A 12,715-nucleotide genomic window follows, 5' to 3' on the forward strand; every position below is an offset into this window, starting at 1 on the left:
CACTTTATTCACTGAGTGAAATGGCTAATTGAACATGACATGGGACTTGATTTCAGTCATCGGTTGTTAATTGGCTTGTGAAAAGTGAGTGTTGGATACTAGAACAAAGGGTGAACTGAATACGATTGGCTGTAGTGCTGCCTCGCATACACTACCATTTAAGTTTGAGGTCAGTAAAATTTTTTTTAAAGAAATTAATCTTTTTATGCAGTAAGGATGCATTAAATTGATCAAAGGTGACCGTAAAGAATGTGTGGACATCTGGTGGAATGTGTGTGGTGACGTCGCCACTCAGGATTAGTCACTTATTGGTCACAGTGGAAAATGAAACCATATCCCTACCGGCCAGTTCTGCTCAGGATAGAACGGTTAAGCAATGAGAACCGATGGTTTGGTTCGATGGTGAAAAAACAGCTATTGATAATAAGCAATGATCTTGAGCAGCAAATCAGCATATTAGAATGATTTCTGAAGGATCATGTGACACTGAAGACTGGAGTAATGATGTTGAAATTTAAGCTTTACCATCATAGAAATAAACAACTTTTTAAAATATATTCAAAAACGAAAGTTATTTTAAACTAATAATACATATTGCAAAATGCAAAGCCATTTAAAAAAAAGTAATGTACGTCATTGGCATCGTGTGTGCATATCAGAGGAATAGCAAGTTATGACATTTTTAATTAAATAGGTATATGTCATGATTCTGCCCTCGTGTCCTTGATTTTCTCTTGTCTTGTGGCAGGATCATGACAGAATCATGTTTTTTGTGCAAGCACATGGTCTTGTTCCCTATCGGTCAGTCACTACAACGTAGGTCATGACTGACCAATAGGAATCTCGCTAGAGAGGCCAATCTACTTTGAGTGAAACTAAAACAAGCCAATACACATTGGCGTGCAATCATTTGCATCAGCTGCGCGCCCTCGTTAGCGCGGGTATAAACGAGCAGCTGGTGCGATTGCACACTAGCTTTTTGCTTCGGAGCCAAGCACTTCGTATGCTGAACAGAGTGAATTTGAAAGCAAGCCTCTTCTGGATCTCTCCACTTTGGTGCGGGCGTGACGGCACAACAGCGCGAGCGGTCTTTTTCTCTTCTCTCTCTCTCTTCTTTGTTTGTTGTTTTAAAACTGAGCAAACAAAAAAGCTGTTTTCACGGCTGGTAAGGTGCGCGGTTAAAGCGCTCAACGGCCGTTTTTACGGCTGGTAAGGTGCGCGATTAAAGCGCTCAACGGCCGTTTTTACGGCTGGTAAGACCAGCGAGAGAGAATCGCGCACAGACAGGTGCACATTCCTGTCTGTGTTCGCTGTGACCGTTCCCCTGCGTGCTTCAGCACCAAGGAGAGCAGTCTCTAAAAGAGCTTACACAGATAGTTTGCGTCTTTTTCAAGATTACATTCTATCTGTGTGTTTCTGGATGCGGTCGTTACCTGGGGTCGCGGGATGGTCACGATCGCTGCCTTGTGTGTCTGGGCCTCGAACACGCACAGGCAGCGTTCGTGGATGAGTCATGTACCCATTGTGGGAAGATGACCATCTCGGAGCTGAGGTCGAGACTCACGTTCCTGCAAAGGGGCGGAGTCCCCGTGCCTGCACCTCGATCCAACCCCCCTTCGCGGGTTGCTTCGGGCAGTGACACGGGTGACCTGAGGATTACAGTGAGCGCGCTTCCTTCGGGGAACCAACCCCCTAGGAACCCTCACTCCTCTCATGCTCCGCAACCAGTTGAGCTGCCAACGGAACGTTCTGGACCGTCCTCGAGATGTGTACCGGTCGTTTCGTTCGGCGCTCCCTGCGACGACCAGATGTCGATCGCTGCATCGGAGGGTGGGTCAGACCTCTCCGTGGACGACGGCTCGGAGCCGCTGCCTCCTTCAGGTGTGCCAGCGGTGCCCGAGTCGGACCCGGAGATGATGGCCATGCTTTCCCGGGCCGCCAACAGGATCGGGCTCGTGTGGAACCCTCCACCGTGTCCCGAGCCCTCGAGGTTGGACGATTGGTATCTCGGGGTGGCGCGCGCTGGTTCTCAGCAACCCACCCCAGTGCCTTTCTTCCCGGAGGTGCATGAGGAGCTCACAGGGACGTGGACGGCACCTTTTACTGCCAGAAACCGTCTCGGTGGATCCTCCTCCCTCACCACCCTTGATGGCGGGGCAGCTAAGGGATACACGCGTATCCCGCCAGTGGAACGGGCCGTTGCTATGCAACTGTGCCCTAACTCCACTTGGCGTGGAGAACCGTGTCTTCCTTCCCGGACTTGTAAGTACTCGTCGGACCTGACCGGCAAGGCTTACAAGGCCTGTGGGGAAGCTGCCTCTGCCATGCACGCCATGGCGTTGTTGCAGGTTCATCAGGCCAAGGCACTGAAGGACCTGCACGAGGGTGGTCATGATCCACAAGTTCTCCAAGAACTTCGTGCCGCAACTGACCTCGCGCTCCGTGCGACGAAGGTCACTGCGCGGTCAGTGGGTCGTGCGATGTCCACACTGGTGGTCCAGGAACGCCACCTCTGGCTGTGTCTGGCTTACATGCGGGAGACCGACAAGATCAGGTTCCTTAACTCCCCCGTGTCCCAGACCGGCCTCTTCGGCGACGCGGTCGAGAACTTCGCCCAGCAGTTCTCGGCTGTACAGAAGCAGACTGAGGCCATTAGACACATCTTGCCGCGGCGGTCAGCTGCTGCCTCCACCCCACCGCCCGCGGCTCCTCGGTCTGCTCGTCGCCGTGGGCGTCCGCTTGCGTCTGCCCCTGCTCCCGCGCCGCAGCAGCAGCCTCCATCCAAGCGGCACCGTGGAGCCAGTCGCAGGCAGGGCGCCCCGCCCGTCCAGGCCCCCGCCAAGAGGGGCGGCAAAGCCAAAGGTAAGCGGCCCTAGGACGGGCGACCCAGAGGTGGAAGGGACTGCTCTCCAGGAGACGATGACTGCATCGCTCCCTCCCCCGGAAGAGGGCCGGGTGGAAAATCCTTTGTTTCGTTTTGTTTGTGTTCCGCCGCTGGCCTTAAAACCAGCGGTACCCAAATTTTCAATAAAAGAGCAGTTTCTATCATCTCTGGGTCCGAAGAGGGCCCGGAGAGTAGTGGGGGGTCAGAATCCTCACCACTCTCATCCGCCTCTTCTATCGCCAGCCGGCAGCTGCGTACGGTCCGAGAACGCCATCGAGCCGCCTCCCGCACCTCCTGCCCCGTGGAACCATGTAAGTGCTGCACAGCACACTCAGACCCCGCTACGGGCCGCCTCCCAGAGAGAGCCTCCCGAGCTGCGTCCCTGTGTTCCACCTCGCTGCCCCACTCCGGGTACGCCTACGGTCCCTTTGGTCCTGCTTGTACGGTCTCTGCGAGCCTGGTTAGCGCTCCCCAGGCCGTCTCGCTGGCTCATTCGAACCATCAGGCTCGGCTATGCGATTCAGTTCGCCCGGCGTCCCCCCAAGTTTCGGGCCATCCACTCCACTACAGTGAGAGCAGCCGATGCCCATGTCTTGCGTGCGGAGATCGCAGTCCTACTGGCGAAGGATGCGATAGAGCCGGTCCCTCCAGCCGATATGAGGTCAGGGCACTACAGTCCCTACTTCATTGTACCCAAGAAAGGTGGTGGGTTACGACCGATCTTGGATCTGCGAGTTTTGAATCGGAGCCTCCACAAGCAACCGTTCAAAATGCTCACGCAGAGACGCATTTTCGAATGTATCCGTCCCCAAGATTGGTTTGCAGCGATCGACCTGAAGGACGCGTACTTTCATGTCTCGATTCTTCCTCGACACAGGCCATTTCTGCGCTTTGCGTTCGAGGGTCGAGCATATCAGTACAAAGTCCTACCCTTCGGGCTGTCCCTGTCCCCCCGTGTCTTCACGAAAGTCACGGAGGGGGCCCTTGTTCCCATGAGAGAACAGGGCGTTCGCATCCTCAACTATCTCGACGACTGGCTCATACTAGCACACTCTCGAGATCAGCTATGCGAACACAGGGACCTAGTGCTCAGGCACCTCAGCCAGTTGGGTCTTCAGGTCAACTGGGAAAAGAGCAAACTCTCCCCTGTGCAGAGGATCTCTTTTCTCGGTATGGAGTTGGATTCGGTCGCCCAGACAGCGCGCCTCACAGAGCAGCGTGCTCAGTCGGTGCTGAACTGCTTGAACACGTTCAAGGGCAGGACAGCGGTCCCACTGAAACTCTTTCAGAGGCTCCTGGGGCATATGGCAGCAGCATCAGCGGTAACCCCACTCGGCCTGCTACATATGAGACCGCTTCAGCACTGGCTTCACGGCCGAGTCCCGAGATGGGCGCGGCGTCATGGCACTCACCGGGTGGCAATCACACCGGCGTGCCGCCAGACCTTCAGCCCGTGGTCAGACCCCTCGTTCCTGCGGGCAGGAGTCCCCTTGGAACAGGTGTCCAGGCATGCTGTGATATTCACAGATGCCTCTGCCACCGGCTGGGGTGCCACGTACAACGGGCATGCAGTGTCAGGGGTGTGGACGGACCCTCAACTGCGTTGGCACATCAACTGCCTCGAGTTGCTAGCAGTACATCTCGCCCTGACCCGCTTGAAAAGACGGCTACAGGGCAGGGACGTGCTGGTCCGTACGGACAACACTGCGACCGTTGCGTACATCAACCGACAAGGTGGTCTACGCTCCCGTCGCATGTCGCAACTCGCCCGCCATCTCCTCCTCTTGAGTCAGAAGCATCTGAGGTCGCTTCGAGCCATGTATGTCCCCGGCTTGCTCAACCGTGTGGCCGACGAGCTATCACGAGCTGTGCTCCCGGGAGAATGGCGACTCCACCCCCAGGCGGTTCAGCTGATCTGGAGAGAGTTCGGGGAGGCTCAGGTAGACCTGTTTGCCTCCTCAGAGACCTCCCACTGCCAGCTGTTTTACTCCCTGACCGAGGGAACACTCGGCACGGACGCACTGGCACACAGCTGGCCCCGGGGCCTTCGCAAATATGCGTTTCCCCCAGTGAGCCTACTTGCGCAGACATTGTGCAAAGTCAGGGAGGACGAGGAGCAGGTCCTTCTGGTGGCTCCCTATTGGCCCACCTGGACTTGGTTCCCAGAACTCATGCTCCTTGTGACAGTCCCTCCCTGGCCCATTCCTCTGAGGAAGGACCTTCTGACTCAGAGACGGGGCACCCTATGGCACCCGCGTCCAGACCTCTGGAAACTCCATGTCTGGTCCCTGGACGGGACGCGGAGGTTTTAGGTGACTTACCCCCTGAGGTACTTAACACCATCACTTCAGCACGGGCGCCGTCCACGAGACGTGTTTACGCCCTGAAGTGGAACCTGTTCGTCAAGTGGTGTTCTTCTCGCCGAGAAGACCCCCGAAGATGTCCGATAGGGTCTGTCAAAGTACATGCTGCCGCTATTTCAGCTTATCACGACCACATAGATGGCAAAGCAGTGGGAAAGCACGACCTGGTCGTCAGGTTTCTTAGGGGGGCGAGACGATTAAATCCTCCTCGACCCCCCTCCATACCCTCTTGGGATCTTTCCCTGGTGCTTCGAGCACTTCAGGATGTTCCCTTTGAGCCTCTGCAGTCAGTAGACTTAAAGCTTCTTTCCATGAAGACTTTGCTGCTGGTTGCACTGGCCTCTGTCAAGAGGGTAGGAGACCTGCACGCATTTTCGGTCGACGAATCGTGCCTAGAGTTCGGGCCGGGTGGCAGCCACGTGGTACTAAGACCCCGGCCTGGCTATGTGCCCAAGGTTCCTACCACTCCCTTCAAAGACCAGGTAGTGAACCTGCAAGCGCTGCCTTTGGAGGAGGCAGACCCAGCCCTGGCTTTGCTCTGTCCCGTTCGCGCTCTGCGTATGTACGTGGACAGAACTCAAAGCGTCAGGACCTCAGACCAGCTCTTTGTCTGTTACGGAGGCCAGCAGAAGGGAAAGGCTGTCTCCAAGCAGAGGATGGCCCACTGGATAGTGGATGCCATCGCCTTGGCTTACCAAGCACAAGGCGTGCCCTGCCCGCTCAGGTTGCATGCACACTCCACGAGAGGCGTTGCATCCTCCTGGGCGCTGGCACGTGGCTCCTCGCTAACAGATATCTGTAGAGCTGCGGGCTGGGCGACACCTAACACGTTCGCTAGATACTATAGCCTACGTGTAGAGCCGGTGTCCTCCCGTGTTCTCACCCTAGACGGGTAGAAGCACTGAGAGGTCTGGCTCTGTCGGCTTGCTGCACCCTACTGTGCACCCTTATTGCTCCAGAGTAAAACCTGTTGAGTCCTCCAAAACCCCTCGGCCCGGACTTGGCGGAGCGTCCGGCGCCAGGCTCTTATCCGCTGAATCCTTGAGAACCGGATCTGGGCTGGGTTCCATTTGTGTGACCCTACGGGGATCCCATATGTGTATATTCCACGGCTGCTCCTATCGGAAGCCCGTGTCTTTCCCTTGGGCTAAGTCACCCTTTATTTCATATGCAGTACAGCCTTCGGCTAGTCCATATGCATTTCCACATAACTCTTTGAAGAAGTGGCTTCCGCAGCGTTCCTTCCTAAACAGAAAGGGCACGCTTTCCCAGTGTTATCCAATATCTCACTGTATGGGTTATTACGGAACAACAGTGTCAGACTCACTCTGTGTAAGCCTCCGCCTATCGTCCTTCCAGGCAAGAAGGTGTAGAGGCTTGCACGGGGGCGCTGGATGGGGTGCAGCGGCTGTGGCGCTTTGGTAGGGATTCCTATTGGTCAGTCATGACCTACGTTGTAGTGACTGACCGATAGGGAACGTCTCGGTTACATATGGTAACCCTCGTTCCCTGAGGGAGGGAACGGAGACGTAGGTCCCGTCGCCACATCCGCTGCCGCCCGCCGGGGCGGCCAGCTTCTCAGGCTTGGCTCCTCAGCAAAAAACTAGTGTGCAATCGCACCAGCTGCTCGTTTATACCCGCGCTAACGAGGGCGCGCAGCTGATGCAAATGATTGCACGCCAATGTGTATTGGCTTGTTTTAGTTTCACTCGAAGTAGATTGGCCTCTCTAGCGAGATTCCTATTGGTCAGTCATGACCTACGTCTCCGTTCCCTCCCTCAGGGAACGAGGGTTACCATATGTAACCGAGACGTTTTGAGCCATGTGCTTGTGTTGTCTCGTTACGTTACCCCGCCCCCTTGTTATCCTCGTCTCGTCATTATTGTCTAGTCAGCTTCACCTGTCTTTGTCATTAGTGTCTCCCTATTTTATCCCCTTGTGTTTGCTGTCTTGTGTCGGTTCATTGCCAAACGTTACTTGTGAGTATCCTGTGAAAGTCTTGTCATTGAAGGTCTAGTCATTGTTAGTATCTCTCGAAGTGTTGTTTGTTTTCTAGTATTTTGTCAGTGTCGTTGTCTAGTTAGTCACCCAAGTCCTGTCTTGTTTTGCCCCCTCGTGGGCTTTGTTATCCCCTTTTTGTCTTCAATAAATTGTGTGAAGAGCATTCAGTCTGCTTTTGGGTTCGTCAATCTGCATCCACGTAACAGTATATGGTAAAAATGCATATAAAATGTACAAATGTAAACTTCATAATACTACTATGATGTAGATTTAGCTTATTGTTTTTTAATATTGCAGAGTTTATAATACAGCATATCGAGTTCTGTTATATTACCTGTCTGCCATTTTGAATGATATCAGTTTATTTGCTATTCTCCTTCACCTAAACCTGAATGTCCAAAGAGAATTTAATTCCCTATCCTCCAAATAAACAACATAAATAAATAAACAAACTGGATAACAAATCAAACTGATGGTGTAGCTTTGATGTTGTATCTTGTCAATGCTATACATCATGAAAACATGCATGCAATGAAATCCATGGTCCCCAGTGCCTCCAATTGATAAAAAATCTGTAAAGTCAAATAAAAGAAAAACACTTGCTGCGATTCCCTGATATTTGCTGCTTGAAGCAATAACATTTCTTGTTTTTATTTTATAAAATGCATAAATTTGCAACTGGAATCTGATTGATCAATTTTCAGCAAATCTAGCCATGCTAAAATAAAGGACACAAAACACCTGTGCACTCACAGCAGACTATAACTATTATCCTTAGTTTACATTTCAGTAACTACATCTTCTAGTGTTAACAGCGTTATATAGACCATCGACGACCCTATATCAACATTGGCTAAGGTAAAATATAAATTGGATGAGCATTATTCCCAAATGTCCTATGACAAAAGTTCACTTCCACCCTGTGCACTTGAGCCATAAGCAGCAGCACTATGATAATGGTGTGTCTGCAATGAGATGGCGAGAGCTCATTACTGAGGAACGAGACAGATGCTGCTTTATAGGGATGATTCCGACCCTGGGCCGCAGCAGTCAGCTCCACTGGGGCTGACGCAAAGTAACCAGTGACAGCCCAAATGCATCACATGTGACAAAGCAACGTGGCCGGGGGCGGGTCAACACAAACAGATAAAGACCGGTCTCAAATTAAGGCCGGGGAAAATTTAGTGTTGATAGATAATCTCCTGTGCCTTTCATATAATGACATAACGTAACATACTCATTTTCCACTAGATATTTTCCTCTACATGTCATCATAGATGTCAACCAGCTCTGACGCGACATAGTTCTGCCAGATTCAAACTGTGCTGTCACGCTGAGCTAAAGACCAGTGTTGGGGGTAACGGGTTACAAGTAACGTGCGTTACGTAATAATATTACTTTTCTGGAGTAACAAGGAAAGTAATACATTACTTTATAAATTTAAACATTAATATTTCAGTTACTTTTTAATAAAAGTAATGCGAGTTACTTTTCAGTTTAATTAATTTGCATTTTAAAAATAATTAATGACTGAATTAAAATGTAGTCACGTAGAACACATGTGCGCCCTGCGCTGGAACAAACGCTAGTCAGAAACGGAGATTGGCAGGCCAGATTACATTACTGCGATGGATCATGGAAGTATGCTGATTATTTTGAAATCGTCGAAGAAAAGGAAAAGGGAATAATCGTTAAGTGTAGAGATGCTCCGATCACTATTTTTGGGGCCGATCACCGATTGCCGATCACCAAAATCATGATCTGCCGATTGCCGATCACTGCCGATCACAGGATGGCAGGGGAATGGGAATCTTTTATCTATAATCTAGCAGAGTTTGCACCATTTGTCGAAATGTGTTTATTTAATTGTATTTAGAAAATGAGATGTCTTAAGGCTACTGTAGGCCAGCTTTCCCAAATAAGGCAGAGTAACATAAAATTATTCCAAACAAAGCTGGGTCAGGCAGACCAACACACATCAGATCAGCCTAATGGGAGGGGATCAAGTTACACTTAGGCATATTTGGAAATTGTAGCCTCTTAATACACCCACTACATTTACTAATTGGCAACAAAATGTACAACTTGTTACACCAAAACTGGCTACTGATAAAAGGACAAAACTATGGCAAGTTTTTTTCTGTTATTATTATGAACGTCTGATGTAGTTGAGCAGAATGCTCTTTTATGAAGTTACTTCATTAAAGGAAATATTTAATGAGATTATGCCTGAAAAGGTTTTGGATTTTTTATCATATGTTCATTTAAAAATATATATTGTATAAAATTACTTCTTGTTTTGTTTTGTTTTTGTCACGGTTGTGGTGTAGATGAAGACAGGCTGAGGCAAAAAGCTCCAATTCAAAGATTTACTCAAAAGCAACAACAAACAGGTACAGGCAGGCAGAGGGTACACTCACAAAACACTAGTTAACATAGACGAGAACCGACAAAGACTGACTGAACAGAAGAAACTAAATACAGAGACAAATGAACCATAATGATGTGAAGACAGGTGACACAGATGATGATAACGAGGAACAGGCTGGTAAGTGAGGGAGTGAGTTCAGGTGTGGAGACAAGGAGGATTCTGGGAAGTGTAGTGCAGACAAGGACAGACAGGTGCAGACGAGGACTGTGACATTACTCCCCCCTCCCGGTAGGCGTGACCTCACGCCTTAAAACAGGGGTGGGAGGGTGGGCATCCTGGAGTCTGTAACGGGAAGGCGGACCGGGTGCAGGAGGATGGACTCCAGGATGGACCAGGCGGCCATGGCGGAGCAGGACGTGGGCGTGGCCATGGCGGAGCAGGACTTGGGCGTGGCCATGGCGGAGCAGGACTTGGGCGTGGCCAGGGCGGAGCAGGACGTGGGCGTGGCTGAGCAGACGAAACCTCGGGCGTCCAGGGTGGAGCTGTCGGACCCTCGGGCATCCAGGGCGGTGGGGACCCTTCGGGCGGCCATGGCGGTGAGGACCCTTCGGGCGGCCATGGCGGTGAGGACCCTTCGGGCGGCCATGGCGGTGAGGACCCTTCGGGCGGCCACGGCGAGGGCCTATGGCCCCCCCCAAAAAAATTAAAGGGGAGAGTGACAGAGTCATTACCAGTCTCTGGGCTGGACGGAACCAGCGGTGAAGGGGTCTCTGGGCTGGACGGGACCAGCGGTGAAGGGGTCTCTGGGCTGGACGGGACCAGTGGCGAAGGGGTCTCTGGGCTGGACGGGACCAGCGGCAAAGGGGTCTCTGGGCTGGACGGGACCATCGGCGAAGAGGTCTCTGGGCTGGACGGGACCAGCGGCGAAGGAAGCTCAGGGCTGGACTGGACCAGCGGCAAAGGAAGCTCAGGGCTGGACTGGACCAGCGGCAAAGGAAGCTCAGGGCTGGACTGGACCAGCGGCAAAGGAAGCTCAGGGCTGGACTGGACCAGCGGCAAAGGAAGCTCAGGGCTGGACTGGACCAGCGGCGAAGGAAGCTCAGGGCTGGACGGGACCAGCGGCAAAGGAAGCTCAGGGCTGGACGGGACCAGCGGCAAAGGAAGCTCAGGGCTGGACTGGACCAGCGGCGAAGGAAGCTCAGGGCTGGACGGGACCAGCGGCAAAGGAAGCTCAGGGCTGGACTGGACCAGCGGCGAAGGAAGCTCAGGGCTGGACGGGACCAGCGGCAAAGGAAGCTCAGGGCTGGACTGGACCAGCGGCGAAGGAAGCTCAGGGCTGGACGGGACCAGCGGCGAAGGAAGCTCAGGGCTGGACGGGACCAGCGGCGAAGGAAGCTCAGGGCTGGACGGGACCAGCGGCGAAGGAAGCTCAGGGCTGGACGGGACCAGCGGCGAAGGAAGCTCAGGGCTGGACGGGACCAGCGGCGAAGGAAGCTCAGGGCTGGACGGGACCAGCGGCGAAGGAAGCTCAGGGCTGGACGGGACCAGCGGCGAAGGAAGCTCAGGGCTGGACGGGACCAGCGGCGAAGGAAGCTCAGGGCTGGACGGGACCAGCGGCGAAGGAAGCTCAGGGCTGGACGGGACCAGCGGCGAAGGAAGCTCAGGGCTGGATGGGACCAGCGGCGAAGGAAGCTCAGGGCTGGACGGGACCAGCGGCAAAGGAAGCTCAGGGCTGGACGGGACCAGCACATCATGGGACTCGGAACTGGACTCATGGGCCAGAGCTGATGTGCGTGCCACCCACACACACAGAACAGCCACAATCAGTACCGTGTCCTCATGAGCAGATCCAAGTGCGGCGTATTCAGTCTCTGGCGGGCAGGCGATTGGCTCTGGTTCTGGCAAACAGGCGACGGGCTCAGGCTCTTGCTTGAAGACTGGTTCAGGCTCTTGCTCGAAGACTGGCTCTGGCTCTTGCTCGAAGACTGGCTCTGGCTCTTGCTCGAAGACTGGCTCTGGCTCTTGCTCGAAGACTGGCTCTGGCTCTTGCTCGAAGACTGGCTCTGGCTCTTGCTCGAAGACTGGCTCTGGCTCTTGCTCGAAGACTGGCTCTGGCTCTTGCTCGAAGACTGGCTCTGGCTCTTGCTCGAAGACTGGCTCTGGCTCTTGCTCGAAGACTGGCTCTGGCTCTTGCTCGACAGGGCGGATGAGATGAGGATTGGGCTGGACGCAGAGATGTTGATACTGAAAAAGTCTAGACCCATATCCTCCCCTGTGACCTCCACGGTTCCCACGGAACACAGCTTGGCGGGTTCCCACAAAGGCTTGTTTCCAGATCTCCATCTTCCTTTTTTCCTTTCTTTAGGGTCGGTTCTTCTGTCACGGTTGTGGTGTAGATGAAGACAGGCTGAGGCAAAAAGCTCCAATTCAAAGATTTACTCAAAAGCAACAACAAACAGGTACAGGCAGGCAGAGGGTACACTCACAAAACACTAGTTAACATAGACGAGAACCGACAAAGACTGACTGAACAGAAGAAACTAAATACAGAGACAAATGAACCATAATGATGTGAAGACAGGTGACACAGATGATGATAACGAGGAACAGGCTGGTAAGTGAGGGAGTGAGTTCAGGTGTGGAGACAAGGAGGATTCTGGGAAGTGTAGTGCAGACAAGGACAGACAGGTGCAGACGAGGACTGTGACAGTTTTATTGTATTTATATGATATTTTTATTTTTATAATTGAATTTTTGCCATGAAAATAGCTTTGAATGCTGACATGGCATTCAATAAAATAATCTGAATCTGAATCTGATGTAGTTGAGGAACCAACTACGTCAGATCAAAAAAAAAAATACCACCACCACTTTTGAAACATCTCGCGGCACGAATGTACCAATACAAATAAATAAAAACATCTCCAGTTAACTCAGAGCATCCATTTTGTTCATTTGTTAAATAAGAGGCGATCTAGCGCTGAAATGGGTTTTTTTTATCAAGTGATCAAAGTGCTCGTTGCCGCAGCGATCAGTGGCGCAGATACCGCATTCTGTTGTGGCTCGCGTGGTGCACGGTCTTCACTCGGACGCGCG

General features: G+C 52.4%; 1 protein-coding gene across 3 annotated transcripts in view; it reads right to left on the reverse strand.

Annotated features, from left to right (window-relative positions):
* The window catches only part of adamts17 (ADAM metallopeptidase with thrombospondin type 1 motif, 17), a 196,612-nt gene that overhangs the window by 19,193 nt on the left and 164,704 nt on the right, over nt 1-12,715 (reverse strand). The gene's annotated exons all lie outside the window — the stretch shown is intronic.

This window comes from Siphateles boraxobius, unplaced genomic scaffold (genome assembly GCF_051911475.1).
Source record: "Siphateles boraxobius isolate OS27281-9 unplaced genomic scaffold, OSU_SipBor_1 130, whole genome shotgun sequence".
Taxonomy (NCBI): Eukaryota; Metazoa; Chordata; class Actinopteri; order Cypriniformes; family Leuciscidae; genus Siphateles; species Siphateles boraxobius.